General features: G+C 40.9%; 1 pseudogene; it reads right to left on the bottom strand.

Annotated features, from left to right (window-relative positions):
• Nucleotides 1-8,350: 8,350 nt before the first annotated feature.
• LOC142427676 (protein YIPF4 pseudogene) lies at nucleotides 8,351-9,233 on the bottom strand (annotated as a pseudogene).
• Between the last annotated feature and the right edge of the window lie 278 nt (nucleotides 9,234-9,511).

Below are 9,511 nucleotides of genomic sequence, written 5' to 3'. Positions count from 1 at the left end.
AGATTGCAATGATCGATTGCATAATATCGCCCCACCCCAAGGGATTTGAACAGAAACGTGGGTGAAGGAAGTCGTGGTTGGTATAAGATATGAAAATAATAATTTATGTTTTATTGAAGGGTCACAAGGGTGGAAGCCATGGGTGTGGGGGTAAGGGGAAGCTGATACCAAGGGTTCAAATAGAAAGTAAAAGTTGAGAAAATGATGATGGCAACATATGTACAAATATGCTTGATATAATTGATGTATGGAATGTTATGTTGTAAGAGCCTTCAATAAAATGGCTGAAAAGAAAGATATGATGTTTACTTGCAACATCTTATTGTGTGGATAATAACAAACTCTATTGAGAATGGGAATTCCAGAACACTTCATTGTGCTCATGTGGAACCTGGACGTCGATTAAGAGACAGTCATTTGAACAAAATAAGGGAGCGTTGCATAGTTTAAGATCAGGAAAGGTGTGGGTAATGGTGGTATCCTTTCATAAAGCTTACTCAATCTGCATTCGGGGCAAATAATTTAAGAAACAGGACTATCTGAAGAAGCATATAGCATCAAGATTGGAGAAAAACTTGATAACAACTTGCAATGTGCAGATGATTCACCCTCACTTGCTGAAAATGAGGAGGAGTTGACGCACTTTTTGATCAATGTCAAGGATTGCAGCCTTGAGTATACATTACAACTGAATGAATAAAAATCCTCACAATTGGACCAATAAAGAATATGATAAGTTGGAAACATATTGAAGTTGTCAAGCATTTCATTTGCTCAGATCCACAAGCAATGCTCATGGAAGCAGAAGTCAAGAGACTAAGTGATGCATTGCATAGGATAAATCTCCTGTATTAGACCTGTTTAAAGTGTTGAAGAGCAAGGACACTAATTTGCCCCATGCCATGGTTTTTTCAGTTACCTCATATGTGTGTTCTAGTTGGACATTGAATAAGGAACATTTAAGAAGAATTGGCGCCTTTGAATTGTGGCACTGTGAAGTATATTGACAGTACCGTGAACTAAAGAATAAACAAATATTTCTTGGAAAAGGTATGACCAGAATATTCCTCAGAAGTGAGAGTGGCAAAATATAGTCTCACATACTTCGGATATGTTATCACGAAAAGAGTCCCTGAAAAGAACATTGTGCCTAGTAAAGGGGAAGGCAGAGAAAACCCTGGAGGAGATGCATTGGCCCAGTGGCTGTGACAATGAGCTTAAACATACCATCAAATTGTGAGGGTGGCATAGGCTTGGGCGGTATTTTTTGTTTTCTCTGTTGTATACAGGGATTCAATGAATTAGAAGCAACTCATTTGGATCTTACGACAACAGTGTGCATTGGGCTCCATTGAACAACACCAAACGGCAACAATAACAGCACAAGGTTTCACTTAGCCTGTTCTGATTCGATCCTTTGGATCAGTGTTACCTAAAGCATTCAATCTAATCTCCTAAGCATATCACCTGAAACCTGTCAATATTTTCTCATTTGTTTTACCCCTCCCACCACCTTTTCCAGTTCCCTAACCTACATCTAGCCACCCTTTCACATTCACCCAAACTGCCTGAAATTTCTGAAAGAACATCTTCCCGAGATTCCACACCTTTGTCCACAAGAGTTCATCTCCCTATCTGGGCTTCTTCTTCCCCTACCTGCTAAAGCTTTATTATTTTAACAGCTGATGTGTTTTCCTGTCTCAGATGTCTTCTATTATCACTCCAAGGTAAGTAATGAGCTCTATCCATCCTCTGATTTATAATAGTTGATTAATAAAGTTTCCCGGACCCTCACAATTAGGGTTGAGAGGTACATCTTCCATCTGTATTCTGCAAGTATTGGCACATGATGGGAAACAGTTCATCCCTATTGTAAGTAGGACGGCAGGAAAGTAGGGAGGGTAGAAAGAAAGAAGGGAGAAGGGTGATAGAAAGGGAGGTGGGAAAGGAATTCATAGTAGAAGCAGTGCATTTTGACTTCATTAAAATGAAACTGAATGCTTTGGGGAGGAGAAGACCCGAAACTGTTTCTTGTTGCTATGAGAAAGAAATTGTTTCTTGATGTATATTTTATATGTAGTCTGGCTTCCATGGATCATCTATGAATCTCTCTCCAGAACCCACAGTACACATAAATGAGATTAATATGATCATAATGTAAATATGGAGAGATAAGGACTTTTAACTAATTTTCAGGAAATGGTTATTGATGTTTACTTTTGGAGCTGTGCAGCTGGTGACATTGTGTGGGCCACCTGCTACCTAGTGCTTTTTCAATCATGTCTGATTACAAAGATGAGCGGGGTGAATAAGAGATAACCCAGCCTGATATGTGTTTTATCATTCTGTCTGTGTCGGGGCAAAGGAGCTCAAAACACCAGTGTCAGTAGCACATAACGTACCAGGGCGCTCTGGCCACCTGCTGCAGAGGATCCCTTCCGTAATTTCCATGTGCTCTGTAAGCATGGCAGAAAATCAATCCCAACCTTCCACAGAAGGTGATAGGAGGTAAAGCTTGGCTCTTTCTGGTACAGCCAACACTCAGCATATGTTCCAGTTCTCTTGTTTTGTGTCAGTGCATTTTTAAAAGAAGCCATCATCATTAGTGATAGCAAAACCACTTTATGAAGACCAACTATCTTAACTGCACTCACCTCCCACGGGATGGTACTTCGCAGTTAGTATTGTGTTCTCTGCACATCTTGTCATTTGCTCTATGTAGCAGTGGAGGAAGGAAAGGAAGAGATTGTTTTTTAATTTAATCATTTTATTTGGGGCTCGTACAACTCTTATTACAATCCATACATACAATCATTGTGTCAAGCACATTTGTAAAATTGTTGCCATCATCATTCTCAAAACATTTGCTTTCTACTTGAGCCCTTGGTAGCAGTTCCTCATTTTTCCCCTCCCTACCTGCTCCCCCTCCCTCATGAACCATTAATAATTTATAAATTATTATTAATCTGTTATATCTTACACTGTCCGATGTCTCCCTTCACCCACTTTTTTGTTTTCCATCCCCCAGGGAGGAGATTATACGTAGATCCTTATAATCATTTCCCCATTTCCAACCCACCCTCCCGGTATCGCCTCTCTCATCATTAGTCCTGAAGGGAACATCCACCTTGGATTCCCTGTTTCCAATTCCTATCTGTACTAGTGTACACCTGATCTAGCCAGATTTGTAAGGTAGAATTGGGATCATGATATTGGTTGGGGTGGGTGGGGGAGGGAGCATTTAGGAACTAGAGGAAAGTTGTATGTTTCATCATTGCTACACTGCACCCTGACTGGCTCATCTCCTCCCCGCTATCCTTCTGTAAAGGGATTTCTAGTTGCCTATATATGGGTCTTTGGTCCCCAATCTGCATTCCCCCTCATTCACAATGATTTTATTTTTTTGTTCTTTGATGCCTGAAACCTGATCTCTTTAACACCTCATGATCACACAGGCTGGTGCACTTCTTCCATGTGAGCTTTGTTGCTTCTGAGCTAGATGGTCACTTGTTTACCTTATTGCAGAGGACAGCACTGAAACGGCAGCTCCGGGAGAGGGACATGTTTGATTAGAGTACATGGGAGCAAATGAAGGGGAAGGAAGAGAGAGTGGAGTACATCTTGTCCCACCAAGCCTTGAGGATGATATTCCCACTCAGAGCAGCCAATCCACAGAGAAGACCATATTGCCGGCCCCACTATGAGACCCAACATCCCTCACTGACCCATAGCCCTACAGAGGAGACACAGTGTAGGAATTGCACCTGATCTGATCCCACCACACCAAGGCAAAACACTAAGGGCATGCAGAAGAACAGCAAGGTGAACAGAGCAATGAAGTTCCCAAGAAATACCAAAAATAGACTTTGGGGGCAGGTCGTGGCACCTCATCAGACTCGACCGAAAACACTCCTAAAGGCCAACAGTCCTTGAACTAACTACAGGCTCTTCTTTTTTGTTGTTGTTGGGGTTTTTTGTGTGTGTTTCATTTGTTGTTGTTATTGTTTTGTTTTTTTCTGTTGCTTTGTTTTGCTCTGTCTTGTTCTGATGCATGTTATTATCTCTGCAAATCTGTCTAAGTAAGATAGGGTGGATGAACAACCTGGAGGAAAAACAACGGGACCAGGGGCTCTGGGGGCACATGGGAGAGGGGGAAGTGGGAGGAAAAGAAATAGTATTAACAAACCCAGGGACAAGGGAACAACAAATGATCCAAATCGGTGGTGAGGAGGGTGTAGAAGGCCTGCGATCAAGGGTAATGTAACAGAGAGGAATTACTGAAAGCCAAATGAAAGCTAAGCGTGATAGTAGGACAAGAGGAAAGCAAAAGGAAATAGAGGAAAAACTCGGAGGCAAAGGGCATTATAGAGGTCTAAATAAAGGCACGTACATATATTTATATGTGAGTATGGGGAAATAGATCTATATGCATATATTTATAGGCTTAGTATTATGGTAGCAGATGGACATTGGGCCTCCACTGAAGTACTCCCTCAATGCAAGAATATTTTGTTCTATTAAACTGGCATTCCATGATGCTCACTTTCCCAACACAATTGCTGAAGACGAATCGGGTGCATAAGCAAATGTGGTGAAGAAAGCTGATGGTGCCTGGTTATCAAAAGATATAACGCCTGGGGTCTTAAAAGCTTGAAGGTAAATAAGTGGCCATGTAGCTCAGAAGCAACAAAGCCCAGATGGGAGAAGCACACCAGCCTGTGTGATCACGAGGTGTGAAGAGATCAGGTATCAAGCATCATCAGAACAAAAAATTAAAAAATCATATCATTGTGAATGACGAGGGGGGGGTACAGAGTGGAGACCCATCATCAGAACAAAAAATTAAAAAATCATATCATTGTGAATGATGAGGGGGGGGGTACAGAGTGGAGACCCAAAGCCCATTTATAGGCCACTGGACATCCTCCTTATGTAAGGGTTGTGGGGAATAGATGAGACAGTCAGGGTGCAGTGTAGCAATGATAAAATGCACAACTTTCCCCTAGTTCCTAAATGCTTCCTCCCCACCAACCCCACTATCATGATCTCAATTCTACCTTAGAAATCTGGCTAGACTAGAGGATGTACACTGGTGCAGATAGGAACTGGAAATACAGGGAATTCAAGGTGGATGATCCCTTCAGGACCAGTGATGAGAGTGGCAATACCGGGAGGGTGACGGAAGGGTGGGGTAGAAAGGGGGGACCTATTACAAGTATCTACATATAACCTCCTCCCTGGGGGATGGACAACAGAAAAGTGGGTGAAGGGAGATGTCAGACAGGGTAAGATATGACAAAGTAGCATCTAGGGTCTTAAAGACTTGAAGGTAAACAAGCAGCCATCTAGCTCAGAAGCAACAAAACCTATCTGGAAGAAGCACACCAGTTTGTGTGATCACAAGGTGCCGAAAGGATCAGGCATCAAAGAACAAAAAATCATATCATTGTGTGCTCACCTTCTGGGATACCATCACTGAAGACAAATGGGTGCATAAGCAAATGTGATGAAGAAAGCTGATGGTGCCCAGCTATCAAAAGATATAGCATCTGGGGTCTTAAAGGAAGGAAGAATTTAAATATATATTTTTTAATTTTAAAAATGAGATCAGAGAGGTAAAACTAATGATCCATCTTGAAAATTTATGTTTACTCTGAAACAGATATTTATTTTCAAACAAAAATGCATCATGGAGGTAGAAAAATGTGTTTAGAGGTCAAAGGAGCGATGTCAATAGAGCCTAAAACAAATAATGTACTTTCTGTAGGCCTGATAGCCTCTTCAGTAAACAAGGATGGTCTGCCAGGTTTTATATGTCCAAAGAGATTTGCAAGGAGCCCTGGTGGTATAGTGGTTACTGGTTGGGCTGCAATCCTCATGGTCTGCAGTTTCAAACCACCAGCAACCCTGAGGGAGAAAGTCTGGGCTTTCTACTCCCATAAACAATTACAGTCTTGGAAACCCACAGGAGGTTGCTATGAGTCTGGATTGACTCAATAGCAGTGAGATCGGCAATACTAAAGAACAATGTGTGTTATAAAGCGCTAACGACTAAAAAAGATGATTATCTTCATGGTGATTGACAATTATTGACTATTAACTGCTATGATGTTTGCTCTTTGGAAGCTAATTCAGTGAAGCTTAACACCTGAGACCTGAGAACACATCAGGTCCTCGGGTCCCCATGTACAAGAAATCAGGTCACACGTTCACAAACCAAGAAATGCTTTCATCTTTTATTGTAACTTTCCATCAGCTGTTAGCCAGGATAGCTCCTGTTGTTTTGCTTCTGTTTTATATCAGATAACTCTTAGGGTCTTTGTTCTATTTTAATCATTTTTTGTGTGCTCATACTACTCTTATCACAATCTACACATTCATCCATTGTGTCAAGCGCATTTGTGCATTCACTGTCGCCATCATTTTCAAAACATTTGCTTACTTGAGTCCTTGGTATCAGCTTCTCATTGGTCCCTTCCCTCTCCTCTCCTCCCTCCTCCCCTCCCTCATGAACCCTTGATAATTTATGCATTATTATTCTTTTGTCATGTCTTACACTGACCATTGTCTCCCTTCACCCACTTCTCTGTTGTCCATCCCCCTGGGAGGAGGTTATAGGTATATCATTGTGATCCGTTCCCCCTTTCAAGGGACACTTTCAGTAAAAGTAAATACAATGACATTCAAAAAAGCTTTCCTTTCCTGGGAAATAAGAATCCATAAGGCACTCGTGCTATTATGTTTGAAACAATGGAATCATTAACTCTGATAAGACCGTTTTCACCAGCATCTTAGGGTATAAATCACATTTCAACTTACCCGAGAGTTATTTTCCAAAAGTTCACTTATTCGTTAGCTGGTTACAATTTCTAATTCATGCTTGACAGAAACCATTGGATTTGTATTTTACACCAGCACCCTCAGGCCTATCTAATGAAACTAAAACAAACAAACATTGTGCTTGAGATAGGCCCGGGTAGAACTGTTCCTTGCGGTGTCCAAGGCTGTACATTTTTAGAGAAGCAGGTGGCTTCCTCATTCTCCCAAAGGCTTGCTGGTGGCTTTGAATCGCCCACCTTCAGGTTGGCAGCATGGTGCTTAACCAGTATGCTAACATCCACCACCCACTGTCATTCGAGTCTATTCCAAATGAAAGCAACCTGACAGAACTGCTCCCAAGGTGTTCAGGACCATAAATCTTTACAGACAAGTAGACAGCCTCATCTTTCTCCTACAGAGTGGCTGGTGGGTAGCAGTGCTAAGCCACTGTGCTCGTAGGGATCAATTTTTAATCACAACACACACACACACACACACACACACACAAGTAAAGGAGAACCAAATGCTTAATTCTGAGACCCCCAAATTACTCTTATAAATTCACCTTTCTAGCAATTTTTTAAGCTGGAAAGCATTTTATTATTATTTTTCTACTCAATATAATATTGTTCAGATCACAAGAATTCAAAGGTCCCTTTCCAGCAACTTTTATGTTTTGGGAGTTACCGCTTTAAAAATAACCACTGACACTCTAAGTGCTACTGTTTTTCTACAGCAATAGTTTCTATATTGACCATTTTCATGAAAGCCATATCAGACATTATACCTCCTGCTCCTTTGGTCAGAAATATAAACAGAAACTTTAATCAGATGTTTATACACTCAAAATGTTTTTTCCAAACACACTCAAACAAACCAAATCTACATTAGCAACATTTACAATTAATTTTAGTAGTTATTTAAAAATACTTAACAAAGATATACTGAGACATGAGATTTTAAAATTTATGCATAATTTAATAAACAGATTTCAATTTCAAAATAAAAAAGATTAATGACCAAATTAAAGATAAATTTAAGCATCCAGTTTAAGATATCTTAATTTTCAGGTTATTCAGAAATATATTTTGTGAATAAGAATTGTTTCATAAATACATATCTATAAATATATACCTACAGGATCTGTGGTGGGAAAAACTCTTTAAAGGAAGAAAAGTGCACTTCTCGATTATTCAGATCGTGTCATATTGACGCTTCAGGTCAAAGATACGACCAGGGCCAGGTGCTTTTGGCACAAGTTTTTAGGTGAATATTGACACAACCTTAAAAACACAACACTTATATATTTTATTCACTGGAATATGAAGAACCAAACAGACTTGTGAATTCTGACAACAGCCCCCGTAGATATCTACACTTGTGTTTAATTAAATACAAAAACCTTCTTTAAAAAAAGACCTTAATTCTGTCCTTACATTTGGAACATGTAAAATTTTATCAGCAAGGTTTTCTGCAAGCTCCTTCAGCAAGAATTCCCAGTTTGCATAAAAATGTAATAGCGTCTTTTTTCCACTTAAGTATGACTTTTCCTGATCAGACCCCTGTATAGAAGGACAAAAAATATATGTATAATAAAAAGATTGGATAAATCAGGAGAGGCTTTTTGGTCTTGAATTCTTCACCCACTAACAATGAAGCAGCACTGTAGGCAGCCCAGAACACACCGAAAAGTTTTATAAGTGTGGACACTGCTTCAAATGATCCCACCCCCAAAAGTACAGGGGCCATTACAAGGAGAGGAAGTAATGACTAGCCAAGCACCTGGCCGTATGCAACTTCTCCACCAAGAACGCTGGCCAGTAAGAAAATTGTTAAGGAACCGAATATCCAAATGGTGATAATCCATGAGACCGCCCTACACTGTCCATATAACGATATCATTGAAAAGAAAAGAACAACAGCCAGAGGACCCCAAAGTCAGGATTGTCTCGCACCACTTGTCTATTAAAGCCAAGTGATGGCATTGGCATCAAAACACATCCGATTTTGTAGTAGATATCCTTTCGATCAATATCCAGTTCCTCCAGGAGAGGCTTGTTATCTTCAGGATCCTCATCTTCAACTTCCAAAAGCCAGCCATAGTCTCTTTGTCTCAGAAATGTAGTAGCTGTAGAGTCTTTGATAAAATCGCCACCAAGATTTAATTTGACATCTGGAGATGCTATAGAACCACTAAGATCTTCCGCGTCCGCGGAGGACACGAAGGTGAAGTCGCCGTTTGTCGGGGAGTACCCGGCTTCACCCACGGCGGGGAGGAGGCTGCGGCTGGGTCCAGGGCCCTGGGCGGCCGCTGTGCCAAGCGGCACGCCCGCCCGCGCGACCATGCGGCCGGCGAACCAGGCGCGCTGGAGCCGCGGGTCGCCGGGCTGCCCCTCCCCCGCAAGCCGCCCCATTAAATCCCTTCCCTGTCTAGCATTTTAAATCAATATGGAAGCTTTTAGCCTTCTTGCATGTCATTTTCTTGCATGCACTATTACCATTAAATTGTTTCTGATTTATCCACATCAACATTAACTTTTCAATCTTTTTAAAATTTTACTCGGGGCTCATACAATTCTTATCACAATCTATACATCCATCCATTGTGTCAAGAACATATGTACATTTGTTGCCATCATCATTCTCAAAACATTTGCCTTCTACTTGAGCCCTTAATATCTGCTGCTCATTT

This window comes from Tenrec ecaudatus, chromosome 15, assembly GCF_050624435.1.
Source record: "Tenrec ecaudatus isolate mTenEca1 chromosome 15, mTenEca1.hap1, whole genome shotgun sequence".
Classification (NCBI taxonomy): domain Eukaryota; kingdom Metazoa; phylum Chordata; class Mammalia; order Afrosoricida; family Tenrecidae; genus Tenrec; species Tenrec ecaudatus.
Note: the sequence above shows the minus strand (reverse complement) of the source record. Positions and strands in the feature narration are given on the sequence as shown.